Here is an 18,464-nt window from a genome sequence, read left to right as displayed (position 1 = left end):
CTCTGCTTAGCTAAGGAGACAAGTCATGCTTGCTATCACAAGACCAGTTCTCTTCCTTCGGGGAAGGGGATTGAAAACAAAAAGGCAAATATTATAATGCCCTTATACAAATCTATGGTGTTGCCACATTTGGAATACTCTCTAAAATTCTGGTCACCATCTCTTAAGAAGGACATTGCAGAACTGGAAAGAATGCAGAAGAGAGCAACCAAGATGATCAGGGGCCTGGAGCACCTTCCTTATGAGGCAAGGCCACAACACCAGGGGCTCTTTAGTTTGGAAAATAGGAGACTACAGAGAGACATGATCGAGGTGTATAAAATTATGCATCGAGCAGAGAGCGTGGACGCAGAGATAATTTTTTCTCCCTCTCTCACAACACTAGAACTAGGGGCCATCCCATGAAACTGAAGGCCAGGAAATTTAGGATCGAGAAAAGGAAGTACTTTTTCACGCCACTCATAATTAACCTATGGAATTCTCTGCCACAAGATGTGGTGATGGCCACGAGCTTGGGTGGCTTTAAAAGGGGCTTAGGCAAATTCATGGAGGGCGGGTCTATCAATGGCTACTATTCTTGACGGCTATGGGATGCATCCAGCCTCAGAGGCAGGAGGCCTCTGAGTCCCAGTTGTAGGGGAGCAACAGCAGGAGAGAGGGCATGCCTTCCTCTCCTGGCTGTGGGCTTCCTAGAGGCATGTGATGGGCCACTGTGTGAAACCGGGTGCTGGACTGGATGTGCCTTGGTCCTGATCCAGCACGGCTGGCTGTTGTTATGATGTGACTTCAGTGACCCAGGCTCTTGCGACATCCTGTCTAGGCTACCGCAATGTCCTCTGCAATGTCTGGGGCTGTCTCGGAAGACAGCTTGAAAACTGCAGTTAGTGCAAAATGTGTGCAGAATGTGGTGGCCAGGGCCCTAGCTGGAGCCTGCCATACTCTGCACTACGCCTGTTTCATGTCAGCATTACTGGCTGTCCATCCGCTACCATGCTCAGCCCCAAATGCTGCTGCTGCCTTTTAAACCTGCCCTTTGTCCAGTCTCAGAGGGGCTGCTCTCTGTCCTACCTCCAACTGGAATACGCTCTACAGGTATCAGAAACTGGGCCTTTTCAGTCCCTCTCTGCCCTCCTCCAAGGTTAAAAAATCAGCCCTTTGATGTCCTCAGTAGGCTTTTTGTATGCTCAAACCCCAAGCCCAATGACCACACCTTTTAAAGCTTAAAAGTTTTATCCAAAGACTCGAGGCATATAGCATGGTAAATGTATAACAAAAGATACATAAATTGGTAAATGCGTGGCCAAAACGACTTCAAAGTGCAAGCATAAGCAAACTATAACATTCCCAAAGGCATAAAAGGTGTGGCATTTGAAGCCACTATTAAGAGTGATGTTGTGAATAATAATAAAGTCCACCCGGTGTCATTTCACCCATTTCTGTACTAAATGGATCTAAACCTATACTGACCACTAAGAGCCATCATATTTACCCTTCTAGCAGTCTGATGTGTTTTCAGGCTCCTCCAGGAACACTTAATGAATTAGCTATTCAGGGTATAGGTGGGCATATCAGAATATAAGTTACACAGATGAAGGATTGTTGTGAAGGAGAGAAGGGAAGAGAAAGAAAATCATTTTTGAGAGAGGAAGCATCTTGGACAGAGAGAGGGAAGGTTCTAGAGGAGAGAAACAAAGAAGCAGATGTGCAAGAAGGGAAAGTAAGTAAGAGAGAAAATATTTCTATTTTCTTACTTATCTGACTTTTTATACCCCCAAAGTCACATTTCTCTTCTGTGTCTGTCTTTTCAGATTCTTGATTGGTTTCTACCTGTTGTATCCAGAATTCTCATTGACTCTTTGGGTTCCTCTTTTCCATAGTTATTAGAAACCTCATGTTTTGTGTTGAACATAGCAACCTGGATCTCATCAAAAATCCAATCCCCCACTTTTGACAAAGCTTGTTTGTTCCCCCAATTAACGGCGAACATCAGGCCCTCGTTAAGGTGCCAACTTGACAAGGGGCAGGTGGAAGGGGTCTTCCAGTCTCCTCCTCACATACGTTCCAAGACCTGTAACCGCAGTTATTTATTTTTTGCCTTATCTTCAAGCTCTCCTTGACTAATGACACTGAGCTGTGCCTCTCTCTTACTCAAAGGCACTTTCTTTCAAGCAAGAATGGCCTCTCAGCTAAGTATGGCCTCTCTCTAAGTATGGCCTCTCTGCTAGAGTCTTTGATAGTACACAGCAAAATGTTATACTTTCCCTTTGATTCAGTTTTCATTTGATTCAGATTCTGGTCCATTGTTCCTTTTCATTACAAGCTTCCATAGTCTAGCGTAGTCAAAAAATAGACCAGAGTAACACTCCGCAACAAATATTTGCATTGCTTTCAAACCATATGCACTGCAGTCTGCTTCCCTGAATTTAAATCAAACCATGTTTCCCCTCGCCCCCCACCCCAACAAGCAATCTACAAGGGCAGTTTCACTGAGGATTTATTTGTATGCTTTCAGGCGCTGAGGGCGTGTGGCTGAGCACCTGGTGCCACTACTTGCCTCCTTGTGCCCTTTTCCGTTGCCGTGCTTCTCTGATGCCAGATCTCTCAAATGGCAGACAATGAGATATCAGCCCAACACCACTGACTACAGAGTGGGATGGATGAGTCACCTCAACTGAGCTCCAATATTGGTATGGACAGCCCAGGCTGTGAGAGCTTAACATGCCTAATTAATTTCATGTTCCAAGCAGAGGCGGGTTCTTTTCCACTCCATTATTTTCCCCATTTGTTCTAGGGCTGAACAAAAATAGCCAACCCCTCTGGTTTGCTGAGATTTCAGCAGTTGTGTGCGGGGGGCGTCTTCAACAGGGCTGAGAAAATTGGGGAGGGGGGGAGACCCTAAAAGTTTATTTGAAATTCACACTTCGGGTAGGGGGGATTTGAATGCAGTTCTCCTTAATCCAAGTCCAGAGGTTTAACTTCTATGCCAAACTGGGTGGAAGTCTGGTGAACATAGGGATGTATGAAGCTGCCTTATACTAGGTCATATTCATTGTTCCATCTAGCTTGGTAATGTCTACACTGACTGGCAGCAGCTCTCCAAGGTTTCAGGTATGCAACTTTCCCAGCTCTCCCTGGAAATGCTGCCAGAGATTGAACCTGGGCGTCCTACAAAGAAGAGGTTCTGCAATTGAGCTATGGAGCCTTTGCTGATCATCTGAGCCCAGGCTTCTGAAAAGGGAAATTCAGAATTGCACAATGGTACGTGAGTATAATTTGCACAGGTTGCAGGTAGCCACAACACACAGCCGTATGTTTTCCTTGTCTGTACACACATACTTTGTCGTTTCAAATCACATTCCGTGACATTTAGAAGCCTACACAGAATGGGAGTAAATCCCATTTCTCAGAACCGGGAAACTGAAGAGTGTAATATTTCAGTGGAGTGTAATATTTCTTGGCAAAGACTCAGTCTGTGGGGAGTAGCAGAGGAGTGAGTGGGAAATTTCTTTTCCGGGTGGAGGAGGGATTAATGAGTGTGCTTGAGCAGGATTTGGGTTCTAGAGCCGCTGGACTACTTTTCTCATTGTTATATCATTCACTTTTTACACCACATAACAAAATGCAACCTTTGCATGGCTTGAATTTTTGAACTGCACAAATGTCCTCTTAGAATAACACTCTTTCTTTTTCTTTTTTGGAATGACATATTTTGGATCTGGTTGCACATTTTAAAAAGCCCTGATCTGAGCTATGTGGAATTCTTGTCCAGTGCAGCGGGGCAATGACTTGACTAGCAAGCCAGAGGTTGCCAGTTCGAATCCCCGCTCTGGTATGTTTCCCAGACTATGGGAAACACCTATATCGGGCAGCAGGTGCTGGAAGGCATCATCTCATACTGCACAGGAAGAGACACAGCAGGAAAATGCTTGACTAACAAGCAGAAGGTTGCCTGTTCGAATCCCTGCTGCTACTATATCGGGCAGCAGTGATATAGGAAGATGCTGAAAGGCATTATCTCATACTGTGCAGGAGGAGGCAATGGTAAACCCCTCCTGTATTCTACCAAAGAAAACCACAGGGCTCTGTGGGTGCCAGGAGTCAAAATCGACTTGATGGCACACTTTACCTGTATTCTACCAAAGACAACCACAGGACTCTGCGGTCACCAGGAGTTGACACCAGGAGTTGACACCGACTCGACAGCACACTCTACTTTACTTTACCTTGACTGGGCAATTGCTGCTTATGCAATTCACCAATGCACCCTGCTGATTTTTCAGTCTAACAACCAAGCAGACATTTCCCTTGGACTGCTTGGATTTTTAAGCTCCCCTCGCCAATATTCCTCTTGAATCTTGATACGTTTGGGAAGCAGGGCACATTTCTCACCACAGCCTACCATGTCCTTTGTCCTGCAAAGCAGTTGCAGCTGGAGCCCTAATTGAATTTGAATCCTAATTATATGTTTGCATAATGATTGCAGGATTTGCTGCTTTCCCCATAAAACGTTTTTATTGGTCTGAGACTTTGGTGGAATTTCCTGCAGCTAAACAGGTAAACATTCATAATTAGGAAGGGGGTAGCTGTTAAGCTCAAAATAGAATTAGAATATGGGCTACCCAGAGGTTCTCAAACTTGGATCCCCCCAGATGTTGTTGGACAACCACTACCCCCAGCCACAATGGCCAAAGGCCATGATGAAAGCTGTAAACCAGCAACACCTGGAGATTCAATGCAGAGAACTCCCTGGCTAGCCAAATCCACCAATGTGATCAGAACTACCAGAACTAGTATGATCAGCCTCTTCTTTTTTGCAGGCTGTCCCACCAGTTAAGCCAGGGCTGCAGAACTCTGACCCTCCTGCAGATGCTGAACTACAGCTCCCATCATTCCTGACTATGGGCCACCGTAGCTGAGGATGATGGAAGCTGTAGTCCCAAAACGGTTAGAACAGGGGTTCTCAACACTGGGTCTCCAGATGTTATTGGACTTCAACTCCCATAATTCCCTGCCCCAGTGACCTTTGGTTGGGGATTATGGGAGTTGAAGTCCAATAACATCTGGGGACCCAACGTTGAGAATCCCTGAGTTAGAGGACCAACTCTGGTGCTCTTAAAACAAAAACCTTCTTACTGAATGTGAGTCTGCAGATGGAATTCCCCATTGCATCCACAGTAGTTCAAAGGGATGATACAGACACCCAGAATAAAACATTTTACCTCTCTCAGGAATGTGGGGCGACTGAATCATTTTTGCTGTAGATTAGAAATACTCAGATAAGACATCTAATTCTCAGTTTTAGATTCCGTAGTGACTGTTTCTAGATTGAGAAATACAGTAGTACTCCATTTTAACATGAAGTTCTTATCGCTTTCTATTTATCTTCCAGAAGATGTCCATGGCCATTGCACAATTTTGCAGCACCATCTGCTGGTCATTTGCTGCCAATCTCTGATGAGGATCAAGATTTTTGAGACTAACTTAAAAGCAGTCTCAAACTCTTCAGTTTTCATTATGGATTAGCAGCAGATGGCGCAGCAAAATTGCATGATGGCCAAGGATGTCATCTGGATGACAGGTAGAGAAGTGGTAAGAACTTCTGTTTTTGAACAGAGTATTTAGAAGCACTCTTTATATGCCTTTAATTGCTTGCTGGAACAAGACTCTGGCTTGGCTTCCAGATGAAGAAAGAGGAGGTGGAGGAGTCCTAAGTTTTACAACAGTCTTTATCACTTCAGACTGCAGACATGGAATCACATTTATGAATGTTCCTCTACTTTTTTAATAAAAAATGCCTAACTGATTTGTAGAAAACTAGCACAAGCAGAGAGAAATTCTCCCTGAAGTACAGGCATTTTTTATTTTTAACTTGCTGGAATGTTTTTCCAGGAAGGAACATTAAAAAAAATCACACCAAGCTTGAAATTTGAGCTGCTACAGTCCACCCCACCACCTCAGGATGCAGAACATCTTCTTCTTCTGCATGTGTAGACCAGATCTCTGTAAGCTTGGTGGGAATCCCCCCAGCAAGGGATGGGCAGCTCTGCCTGTGGGTGGTTTTTCTGCTAATGAGTTCCCTCAGCTGTATGGTTTATAGCCTTTGAGTCCTTCTGTTCCTGCACTGCAATAGCCGACTGCCTCTTTCTGCCTGAACAAGAGGCACCCCATAACTGTCACTGGCTTTGCTCCATAGATGGCGTGTTCAAAATATGAAATTAATGAGTATACTTTGCAGGCCTTCTCCCCCACCAAATATTCCTTAGCTCACTGTTATCACACAGTAGGCAGTTTCTCACCAGCTCAGTCCCTTCCACCAGCCCCCTTTTTAAACATCCCCGGAGACTGTATCGAAGACAGGGAGTCTAATATATCGGGGATTGGGGATGAATGAATGAATGGGCCAGGAAGAATGAATGAAATAAGAATTTTCCAATGTGCACACAGACTGACTTTATGAATGACACACACACGTACCCACACTCCATCTTATAAAACAGAGTTCAGGCTGAATGTAGCATGTGTATCCTTGAAAAGTGGACAATCATTTCATTTCTAGAGTGTTCTGTCTTCAGGGCTGGGGTACTGGAGACAAAAATATACTCATTGTAAGTCAAGCTGACTCAGTGTTGGGTTGGGGCAAGAATATACACTGAAGGGCCCTTGTGCCTTTGGATTTTCGAATATTAAACAAGAAGTTCTGGTAGGAACTGATCTGCCTACTTTCCTTTCACTATCCCTACAACTGGACGAAATCAGTTAGGCAGTTCACAAATTAGTCCACTTGCATTTCAAACGTTCACACATCCACCATCCTGAACTGGGGTGGATGACATCAACACAAACTATGCCTTTGAGGTGTCCCTATGTGTCCCACAACTATACCAAATTTGGTCCAAATCGGTTCCTACTTGTGCTTCAAATGTTCAAGTGTCCGCCATCTTGAATTGCAGTGGATGACATCATCACAAACAATGCCATCTTGAATTGGCTGACATCATCACAAACTATGCCATTGAGGTGTCCCTTTGTGTCACTCACTGCAACTGCACCAAATGTGGTCCACAACGATGAGGCGGTCCACAAGTTAGCTCACTTGTACCTCAAATGTTCATGTGTCCGCCATGCTGAATCAGGGTCAATTACATCTTTACAAACTACACCACTGAAGTGTGTCTATGTGTCACTCACTATAACTGTAGCAAATTTGGTTCAAATCAGTTAGACGATTCACAAGTTAGTCCACTTGCACTTCAAACGTTTATGCATGTGCCATCTTGAATCGGCGTGGATAAAATCATCGCAAACTTCACCACTGAGGTGTCCCTATGCATCCCTACAACTGAACCCAATTTGGTTCATATTGGTCCAGGCACTGTGAAGTTGATTGCGGGCGTGCGGGGGGATGAACAACATACACAGAAGGATGGACAGATGGCTGTGTGCACACACATGCATTGCACACACACAGAGAGAGAAGGCTGGGTATTCTTATAAGCTTACTTTCCTTAAGGAAAGTAGGCTAAAAATCCAGAGCATCTACTGGTCAGAGATTCTAGGTATGAGCCAAGAACCTCTGAACTAGGACTGACATTTAGTGTACTCAGAAGCAGTGTCCTGGATTCAGTGGCTGACATACAGCATCAGTGCAGCAATAAAGCAGCCTGATATAGAACTCCCCAACTAACTGGATTGGTGCAACAGGGAAGCATCAATTGTTGATGCTCGTGCTCTCTACTACCCCAAAATATGCCGCTGAGGGCTGCGCAGTCCTTAGGGTTATATTTTTGGGTGGCACAGAGGCCTTCCTGGGGCAGGGGAGGGTATCAGAAATTGCCGCTTCCCTGCTGCAACCTTGCACCCTTATTCTGAATGCCAGCCAGTCTCTGAAGGGATTAGATCCGGGGTTCTCAAAGCAAAGTCTCTAGATATCATTAAACTACAGCTCCCATCATCTACAGCCACAATAATGATCCACAAGTTTGGTGATCCAAGTTTGGTGAGCCAAGACTGTGATCCATCCATAGTCCAACAACGTCTGGGGACCCAAGTCTGAGAATCCCCAAAATAGGTGGGTGTAACATTAGCCCCTGTAAGAAGCAACCAATATGCGGTCTCTGGATTGGTTGAGTGAGGTGTAAAAACTAGGGGCAAATTATATGTTACATTAAACCTATCAGTGCTGATTGATTGATTGATTGATTGATTAAGGGCCATTAAGTCAGTGTCGACTCTGAGCGACCACATCGATAGATTCTCTCCAGGATGACCTGTCTTCATCTTGGCCTTTCAGGTCTCTCCGTGGTGCATTCATTGCTGTCGTGATCGAGTCCATCCACCTTGCTACTGGTCATCCTCTTCTTCTCTTTCCTTCAACTTTTCCCAGCATTATGGACTTCTCACAGGAGCTGGATCTTCGCATAATGTGTCCGAAGGATGATAGTTTGAGCCTGCTCAGTTATTTGTGCCTCAAGTGGAAATTCTGGATTGATTTGTTCCATGATCCATTTGTTTATTTTCCTGGCTGTCCATGGGATCCTCAAAAGTCTTCTCCAGCACCAAAGTTCAAAAGCATCAGTGCTTTTTCTATCTTGCTTCTTTAAGAGCTGGCAGACTTAATTTTTTTCCTCTTTCAAAAATAGCTGCAAGGGGGCTGATCCAAGGTGGGTCTGCGACAGAGAGAGAGCAGCCGTAACCCTTTTCTCTTGCCCTGGTTCCTATCTGGAGCATACCTTCCTCCAGCACCTATTTTGATTAGGAAAAAAAGTTCCACTTGGTGCCAGTGAATGATCACCTACCAAAATCCTTTCAGTTAGGAAAAGGGACAAGGTAATGACTTGACTAGCAAGCCAAAGGTTGCCAGTTCGAATCCTCACTGGTATGTTCCCCAGACTATTAGAAATGCCTTTATCGGGCAGCAGCGATATAGGAAGATCCTGAAAGGCATCAGCTCATACTGCGTGGGAGGAGGCAATGGTAAACCCCTCCTGTATTCTACCTAAGTCAACCACAGGGCTCTGTGGGCACCAGGAGTTGACACCAACTCAATGGCACACTTTAAAGGTGCCACACCCTTACGAAACCCCTGGCTATGATGAGCAGGAAAAACAATATTATAAAAGGAGTCAATCAATAACTCATTATGTTATGAAACTAGTTTCTGTGTAGGTGATATCACTTTCATGTTGTTAAAGCATATAAAATTAGCTCTTTTATATGGCTTTATGGTTCTTCCAGATACTGATATATTCCAACATCAGCTCAAATTACTATGAAAAATAAAAAGGTAAATCCACAAGGAGGTGTTCCCATTGTATTATTAGCACCATCTGCTGGTAATCAGTGAAAGAACCATGAAACGACCATATTTTTATTTGACGGAGTATTTTTTTTAAAAAAAATCATGGCCTCTGATTGCTATGGATTGCCAGCAGATGGTGCTAAGAACATAAAGCACTTCCTTCCTAGTGTGGATTTCCCATTTGAGCAGATGTAAAATATATCTGCATCTGGAAGAGCTCCTAGGAAACAACATGGTGTAATGGCAAAATTGAGATTATGGCTATGAATCTGAAGAATGAATCTAAGGAGCATATTAAAAACATCCTGGAATATTTGTTACAAAAATTTGATATGTTATTTGGGGATATATCAGTCAAAGAAAGTGAATACATTAGAAAATTACTGGCTGGCATAAATAATAATTTTCTAAGCAGTACTACTACTCAGGAGTTGCTCTAAAGAACTACTAAATTTCAAGAGGATTATCTCTACTAAATTTAGTGAGGACATCAGCGACAGATTACTGAGCAAATGAAAAGATGTTTTAAAATTAGACTCTCTTTTTTGGCCATATTTCAGCAATCAAAATGACCACATTGCTTCAGTTAAACCTTTTGTTTCAAATGTTGCCAATTAAGATAGGAGATAAGCAATTCACAGCATGCAGAGGATGATATAATGGTTTGTCTAGAAATGGAGATAACCCTGAATAAATGAGACAGTATTACAAAATGTGAAGCTAAAAGGAGGTTTAAGTTTATTGAGCAGTAAATTGTATGGTTGTGGTATGGTTATGCCAACTAATTTGAATGGCATAAAAATCTAATTAAGCCAAGCACCCAAACAGAACAGATGCTGAATAAAAGAGCAGGTTTTAGTGTGGTAATAGCCAAGTTGAAGAGGTCGGCAACCTACAATATTACATTATAGAATAGCAATAGATTTCCTTTTGGGAAATTATTAAAACAGAAGCAGCCCAGGTAGATCTTAGTGCCAGTAATATATGATACTAACTGACATACTGCACAAAAATATATCAGTCTACTAACATTACATTCACACAATCTGTGCACCTTGCATTACACAAGGGTAAGCCCATGGGAAATGATGGGATTACTCTTGTGTTGCACAATATGTACAGATTTGCATTTGCACAAATTGTAGGCGTGCAGCATTTCTAGGCGGATGTAATCTTGTGCAGAATGTTAGTGTAGTGATCAGGCTCTCCTCCCTCTAAAGAGTTAACCGCAAGTGAACCATTGACTGAGAGGCTGGTGAACTCCAGGGCTCAGCCAATCAGCACACCAAGTGGGTGGGACGTAGAGAGCTGTTGCCAGTAGGAAGGGAGTTCTTTGTTAGAAGAGAAGCTAGGCTGGAGGTGTACAGGAGGATATGTGGCCATGGAGGTTGGTTGCAGGAAAATAACTCGGCAGATCCTTGAAAGACAGGAGGGCAGGAAGCTTGAATTCTCATCAGGAGTTTGGTGAGTTCAAAGCAAGGAGCCAGGGCTTATGGCTTCGGGAAGTTTAGTCTAGGGAAAAGTTTGTTTAGTCAGACATTGAGTTAGGGATGTTAAATTTCTTTGGTGTGTGTGCTCTGCATATTCTGGATACTGTTCTATTATAGCTTACCTGTAACATAATTAAAATAAGAAACACTAGCCTATGCTCACCCTACTTAGGGCATTGCAAAAGACTCTATAAACAATTAAGCATGCCAAAGACAACCTATTTTTGTAACCTACTAAGTATTCTTAACTGTGTCTAAAAGCTGAGAAAGCCTCAGAAGGAAGCATTTTGTAGCAATTGAATAAAACAGGGAGGTTTTTTAGTTCTTTTTCTTTTTTCAAGCTTCTCCGAGTTAGTTTTTGTAATCAGGAAAACAGGAGGGGCAATGGGGGATTTCTCTTGAGGTGCAAACATGTCCTCAAATGGAAAACAGCAGCTATCAGTTTTCTCACCACGTGTAGGCTTGCACATGGAAGATTTTTGAACTTATCCAATAGCAAAATAAAGAGAGTTTTCCCTGGGTGTTCCACCACAAGCCCAGGGAGGTTCAAGCTCTGTTGATAAGAGAGGCAGCATTTTGAACCTACCAATAATACAGAATAGTTTTTGGAGAAGCCTAGCCAGGCAGCTCAGCAAGGATGATTCAGCATTTCTTTCCCTCACGTGAGGTTGCTCTGAGACAAAAGCTTTAATCTGCTAGAGTTAGCCACCAACTTTTAATCTAGAAAACAAACCAGGAGAGTTTTATCCATGGGAAATGTTTGGGCCATGTAGATTTATGCCAGCTGAACCATATTCTAGAAGACATTATGAGACAATGAGGAGGTTGATGGAAATTTTAATAAGCTTTATGGGTTAAGAATTGAGAACTTGTAAAAGATAACTGAAAAGCTCAAGATGAGCAATGTCAGCTTTGAGAGCTAATGGGGTTGGGAAGTTAGGAGGGGCTCTGCTCCATGTGCCAACACACTGAGGGAGGTTGGATGGTCATGTGTGTGGGACAGGACCTTCTCTGTTGTTGCCCCCAAGCTCTGGAATGCTCTCCCAGGGGGTGTGTGTTTGTTCTCTAGTGTCTGTAGCTTCTTTTAAAAGAACAACTGGAAACTTCTTTATTTGTTCAGCTTTTGCCCTGCAGGGGTTGCCAATCTCTACTTTCTGACTGCCGTGTCTTTGTTTTAATGGCTGCTGGTGGTGGTGGTAGTGGTTGTTTTTTTAATGGTCTTAATTGATTTTTAAAAGGTAATGTGATTTTATGGAATTTTATTGTATTAATTGTTTTTACTAAACCATGTTTCCCTAAACATATCCAAAACTTGGATAAGTTTTATGAAAGACGGTATATCAACTGAACAATAAAAGAAATGAAACAAAAATAAATCAGGTCTAATGATTAAGAATGGAAAAAATATAGGGCAGGCTTCAGCAACTTGGTGGCTGCCAGCCACTGATGCCTGGCATGGGCGTGTTCCCGGCGTGAGTTGCTTGTTCCCTGCCTTGCATGTCATCCGACCCCAGAAATGTTGAGTGGAGGAGCCCTCACCATGCCCTCCGCCACATGATATCTGTAGCCGACATTTGAAGTTGGGTGAAGGATGGCAGGTGGGGGGCGGGAACTGCTGTGCGGCAACCTGGAATTTCTGTGTTTGGACAATACGGAAGGCAGGGAACTCGCTGTTCATCCTCTCCGGCAGCCAGCACTGAGTGGCATTGGACTTACTTCCGTGCCATTCTGAACCTGTCCCCAGGCTGTAATGATGTTTTGTTTTTTTAAAAAGTGGCTCGTTTCCTTCGGAAATGGAAACAATGAAACAAATACATCTTCCCAACGACAGAAGGTGTGGATCAAAATATTCTTCATTATTATGAGCAATACATATGGGAAAATGGAGGAGCGCTGGTCTACGGGAGGAGAGCTGGTGGCAAGCTTGGCTTGTCCCCTTTGCTAAGCAGGCTCCACCCTGGTGTGCATTTGAATGGGAGACTACATGTGTGAGCACTGTAAGAGATTCCCCTTAGGGGATAGGGCTGGGCTGGGAAGAACACCTGCCTGCTCGCATGCAAAAGGTTCCAAGTCCCCTCCCTGGCAGCATCTCCAGATAGGGCTGAGAAAGACTCCTGAATGTAACCTTGGAGAAGCTGCTGCCAGTCTGTATAGACCAGGCCTGCTCAACTTAGACACCCCCCCCAGCTGTTTTTGGACTACAGCTCCCCAAATCCCCAGCCACAGTGGCCAGTAGCCAGGGATTATGGGAGTTGTAGGCCAACATCTCCAGGAGGGCCGCAGTTGAGCAGCCCTGGTGTAGACAATACTGAGCTAGAAGAACAAAGGGTATAAGGCCGCTTCCTATGACAAGAATGTCTCCTTATGTGCAAGTCAAAGACTACCTTGATACCAAATGATGTCTAGACTCTACAAAATGACTGATAAATATAATTAAATTTATAGAGCAATGTAAAAAAGGAGTTGGTACTTGTTTTCATATTATATATTTGCGTCCTGAAGCAAACTGGAATTCTTCGGATATAGGGGAAATACTTTATGGAACAGCAGGAACAGACTATAAATCCACTCATATTCTTATTCAGCAAGCCACCACAAAATTGTTGCTTAAAGAAAATGCTGCTATTGGTTCTCCCTTGGTTAGTTCATGCGGCTGTTTTTAGGTCCTTCCGCCATGGGTATTTTGCCTACGGTTGCTTTCTAAGTTTTACGATGACTGAATATACTAGTTTTAATGTATTTTGTACTTGAGCTTTAATAACTGCCTGACTTAATGTCTTTGAATGAATGGTGGTGTATAAATGCAAACCTTAAAATGAAATGAAGTGAAATATTGTGCATCAAATCTTTCAGGTCAGGAAAACTCCAAGTGCAATGAAATGGGAAAAGAAGTAACATTAATTTAGCGTTTGTCTAAACAGGTCAAGTTGTCCAAAGCCCAGTTCAAATTTGGATGATTCCTGACCCTTTGCTAAAACTAGGGAACCCTCTCTGCTTTTCCCTTATTTATTTATTTATTTTACTTTATTTATCGTTAAATGTGTATACTGCCTTTCATTAAAATAATCACAAGGTAGTTCACATAGAAAAAGCTAAAGCAAGACTATAAAAATTACACAATTAAAATATGCTAAAATATAAAAACAGATCTAAGTTTTAAAAAAATTAAATACTTTACCTGAGCTGGCTGTAAGGACCCCAGCAGCAAGCCAGAGAAGGGATTTTATGCAGGGTTGCATAATCAGGACTATCAGGACTGCTTTGACAAGAAATCTAGAATACTGATTACATGTCTGTGGAGAAGAGGTTTGTGCTTGTTTTCTCCCAGAGATGCACCCCCACCCCTTCTCCTTACTGAGCAGGGCAAGAGCAACTGGCCCTATCCATCCCCAGCACAGCATCCCTCCAGTGGCTGTTGCTGGTGTCTGTCTTATATTTCTGTCCAGCACGACCAGCCATCCTTACCTCCAGGAGCTGGGCCACAGGGTGTGCCAAGGAGGAGAGGACAGGCGGTGGTGAGGGACAGGAGGAGAATGGCCCACCAACAGGAGGGAACTCGGCCCCAGTGACCCACTATGGCATGCGGCAGGCAGAAGTCTCAACCGTAGAGCTGAAGAGGGTGGGCAGAACTTCCTCCTGCTCAGGCCCCCCGGGGAGGGGGCCTAAGCGGGAGGAAGGAGGTGAGGGAAAGACCTGGGCTTCAGCTGTAGGGGATGGGGACTTACAGCAAATAAAGGAGGGCGTAGGTACAGCAACCCGCCTCAGAAGTGATCATGAAGACATTGAAGTGGTGGATAACTTCTGCCTTTTAGGATTGACCTCCAACAGGAAAGGATCCAGCAGTCAAGAAATACACCGCAGACTAACACTCGGTAGGGTTGCAATGAAGGCCTTGGAAAGGATATTTAGATGCCGTGACGTGTCAACACCTACAAAGATTAGAATCATTTGGACCATGGTTTTTCCCGTGACACTCTATGAATGTGAAAGCTGGACTTTGAAGAAGCAAGATAGAAAAAAATATTGATGCTTTTGAACTTGGGTGCTGGAGAAGACTTTTGAGGCTACCATGGACAGCCAGGAAAACAAACAAATGGACCATAGAACAAATCAACCCAGAATTCTCACTGGAGGCACAAATGACCAGGCTCAAACTATCATCCTTCGGACACATTATTCGAAGACCCAGCTCCCTTGAGAAGTCCATAATGCTGGGAAAAGTTGAAGGAAAGAGAAGAAGAGGACGGCCAGCAGCAAGGTGGATGGACTCGATCACGGCAGCAATGAATGCACCACTGAGAGACCTGAAAGGCCAAGTTGAAGACAGATCATCCTGGAGAGAATCTATCTATGTGGCCACTAAGAGTCGACACCGACTTGACAACACTTAATCAATCAATCAATCAGGCCCTGTAATTGGGGGTGGGCTTTGCATAACCTGCAGTGAAGCATATAAGAGGCTGGTCAGTGATGAGAAGGAGGCTGGAGGTGAGTGTCTGGAGCCTCTGGAGAGAGGCCGACACAGAGAGCACACAGCCTGGGATGGAGGAGGAACAGAGTGATGCTCAACTCCCTCCTTGTCCCCACTCTGAGGCCGGACCTAGGGAGCTTGTCAGGCTGGGTTAGGAAGGCAAAGGGTGGTGTAGTCGGACAATTTCTTTTTTAGATTGTGTGAGCCCTTTGGGGACAAGGAGCCATTTCATTTGCTTAGCAAAGGAGAGAATTCATGCTTGCTAACACAAGACCAGCTCTCCTCCAAGGACTCTGGAGTGATCCTTCCAGATGCTCACCCTGTTCCCTCTCTGCCTCTTTAAGGGGTCACTCTGCTCACCTCTTTTCTGACCGCCCCCACCGCAAATCCTGCATTACTTATACCCAAAATATTTTGTTACTTTATGTCTCCTGTGTTACTTTTATTTATTTATTTAGTTAGTTAGTTAGTTAGTTTGTACATTTATATAATGCCCCATACAAAACAGTCCCTGGGCGGTGCACAATATGGTATACTTGGAAGTCCCACTGATGGCTTGAGAATCTGAGAACAGAAGTGCGGATTACCATGTCCAGCAAAGTCCTGCATTTCACTTCCAATGGTGGCGCATATCCTGATGAGACTATAAAAGGCTGTGATTTCTTTTTCTTTCTTTTTTCATGCAGTTTTTCACTTCCAGCCAACCGAAATGGATTGTTTTCCAGCTGGCTGCAGAAGTCAAAGCAGCCTGTTGTGGTTAATGACAAGCCGCTCGCTACTGTCTTAATAGAACTTCAGGGAAGGGCAAAGTCATCTGAAGAGTCAAGTTTACAGCTAAATAGAAAGATGAATAGTGATCATGTTGGCAGAACAGCTGTTTCCTACCTATGTGTCACCGATCCCAAATGTTTACTTACAACAGAGCGTCACAAAACGACCAATAGCCAAGGTCCAGGGTTTGTTCTGAATTAAAATTGGACACACAATGAGGTTTACTTTGGGACTGTGCAACGTTAAAGACTACCAGCCCTGGCCAACCTGAAGCTCTGCAACTGTTATTCGACTATAACTCCCATCATCCCCAGCTGTAGTGAGACATCTGTCTTCACCCCATGGATGTCCGCCAGACTTTTTTCAGGGGTGGGGGAGCAAAGCCAGCAATCCCTGGGAGTGTGCCCCATTGAATTCAGTGGTAACTGGCTCAATCTCACCTCGCTCCCTCCAGACACCCATGCTTCACCCTTATATTGTGAAATACCATGGAAGTTCCTACAGGGCGATAAGTTAGGATATAAATGTAAAACAAGTAATCAAATAAGGCCAATGAATAGAAATGCTTTATTAATTATTTATTATTATTATTTTACATTTTATATCCCACTCTTCCTCCAAGGAGCCCAGAGTGGTGTTCTACATCCTTAGGTTTCTCCTCACAACAACCCTGTGAAGCAGGTTAGGCTGAGAGAGAAGTGACTGGCCCAGAGTCACCCAGCAAGTCTCATGGCTGAAGGGGGATTTGAACTCGGGTCTCCCCGGTCCTAGTCCAGCACTCTAACCACTGCACCACGCTGGCTCTGATTTGGCTGGATCATGCTGAATCGGGTTAGCACCGAACCACCAATGAAGTTTTTCTGCTATAATGTGATCACACATAAGCTGGTCGTGGACTGCAATAGATTGGATTGGATTGGATCACATAGGATATTTGACTTAGGGCTGACTTGTTATAATCCCCTCCGTTTCACTGCCATATTCAGAGGGAGAAAACATGAGGGGGCATTTTGGAATTTTGGAGAGGGGTACAAAGCAGGGCAAAGGGGGAGTGGAAGTGGGGAACTCACCAGCAGTGGCAGCAGGGGCCTAGCTGTGATTGACCAAAGTCTCACAAGTCTCTGAGCTCACGAAGGAGGGCGGGGGGGGGGGCACTGACTGGGAAACAGCCTGATTTTCACTCTCCCCTCCTGCCTCATTGGCAAACTGCCAGCTCCTTGTGGGGCATGTGCAATATTATTTGCAGAGCAGCGAGAGAAAGCGTGTGTCGAGAATTTCCCCACCATGCCCATGTAGTTCTTCTGCAACAAAGATATGGGAAGAGAGCTGGCCTTGTGGTAGACAAGGGGAATGGGCACATGAATGGTCCCCTTTGCTAAGCAGGGTCTGCCCTGACTGCATTTGAATGGGAGACTACATGTGTGAGCATGGGGAGATATTCCCCTTGTGTGGATGGGGCCACTCTGGGAAGAGCACCTGTATACAGAAGGTTCCAAGTTCCCTCCCTGGCAGCATCTCCAAGACAGGGCTGAGAGAGACTCCTGCCTGCAACCTTGGAGAAGCCGCTGCCAGTCTGGATAGGCAATCCTGAGCTAGATAGAACAATGGTCCGACTCAGCAAATGGCAGCTTCCTATGTTCCTACATAGGGTTGGTTGGGACAAGAAGGTGGCAGGGGCCCATTTTCCCTTCTGTCCCGAAGCCCACACCAACCTTGCTACATCCCTGAATACCAGCAGTCCGCTAGATGGGTGGCAGTCACCATTTTAAATTCCCCATAATTCCCTGGGGTTGATGCTACATGTTGACATAGCATCATTCCCAGGGGACTTGTGGGCAGTGTTCCCTCTAAGGTGTACGCACGTGTGCACACTCACACGTTTTTTGATGTCCGCTCAGTTAATTTTATATCCTGCTCAGGTTGAATCAGGACGGCCCCCCTCTGAATGCACGTGCGCGCACGATGCTTTGATACTGCCGCCCTGAACAAAACTGATTCCGCACACAGATGCAGAAATTGAGAGAGAACACTGCTTATGGGGCATTAAAATGGCAGTTTCCATCTGCTCAGAGGAGCACTACCACCCCAGAACTGGTGGAGGGGGAAAGAGATGAGCAGAGGACCATTTGCGGGCAACTACCCCACCCCCCACCCCCGATTTTGATCAAAAATTCTCAGTAGAAAGTTTTTATATCTGCCTTAATCAAACCAGCAATTTGTCATCATGCTCTCACTTTGGGTAATCAGAGACATTGATTGTAAGTCCTAGACCAAAACATTTCAAGAGTTTCCCTTCATCTCCTCCACTGATCCCCTGGCAAGAGAACCACATCTTGCTTACCTCAAAAGAGAACCATTCCTTTTGAAATCGAGCTGGTGCTGCCTTTGAATGGAAATAGCATGATCAGACCCCTAACAAATACACTAACCTACC

Source organism: Hemicordylus capensis, chromosome 6 (genome assembly GCF_027244095.1).
Source record: "Hemicordylus capensis ecotype Gifberg chromosome 6, rHemCap1.1.pri, whole genome shotgun sequence".
NCBI lineage: Eukaryota > Metazoa > Chordata > Lepidosauria > Squamata > Cordylidae > Hemicordylus > Hemicordylus capensis.
Note: the sequence above shows the minus strand (reverse complement) of the source record.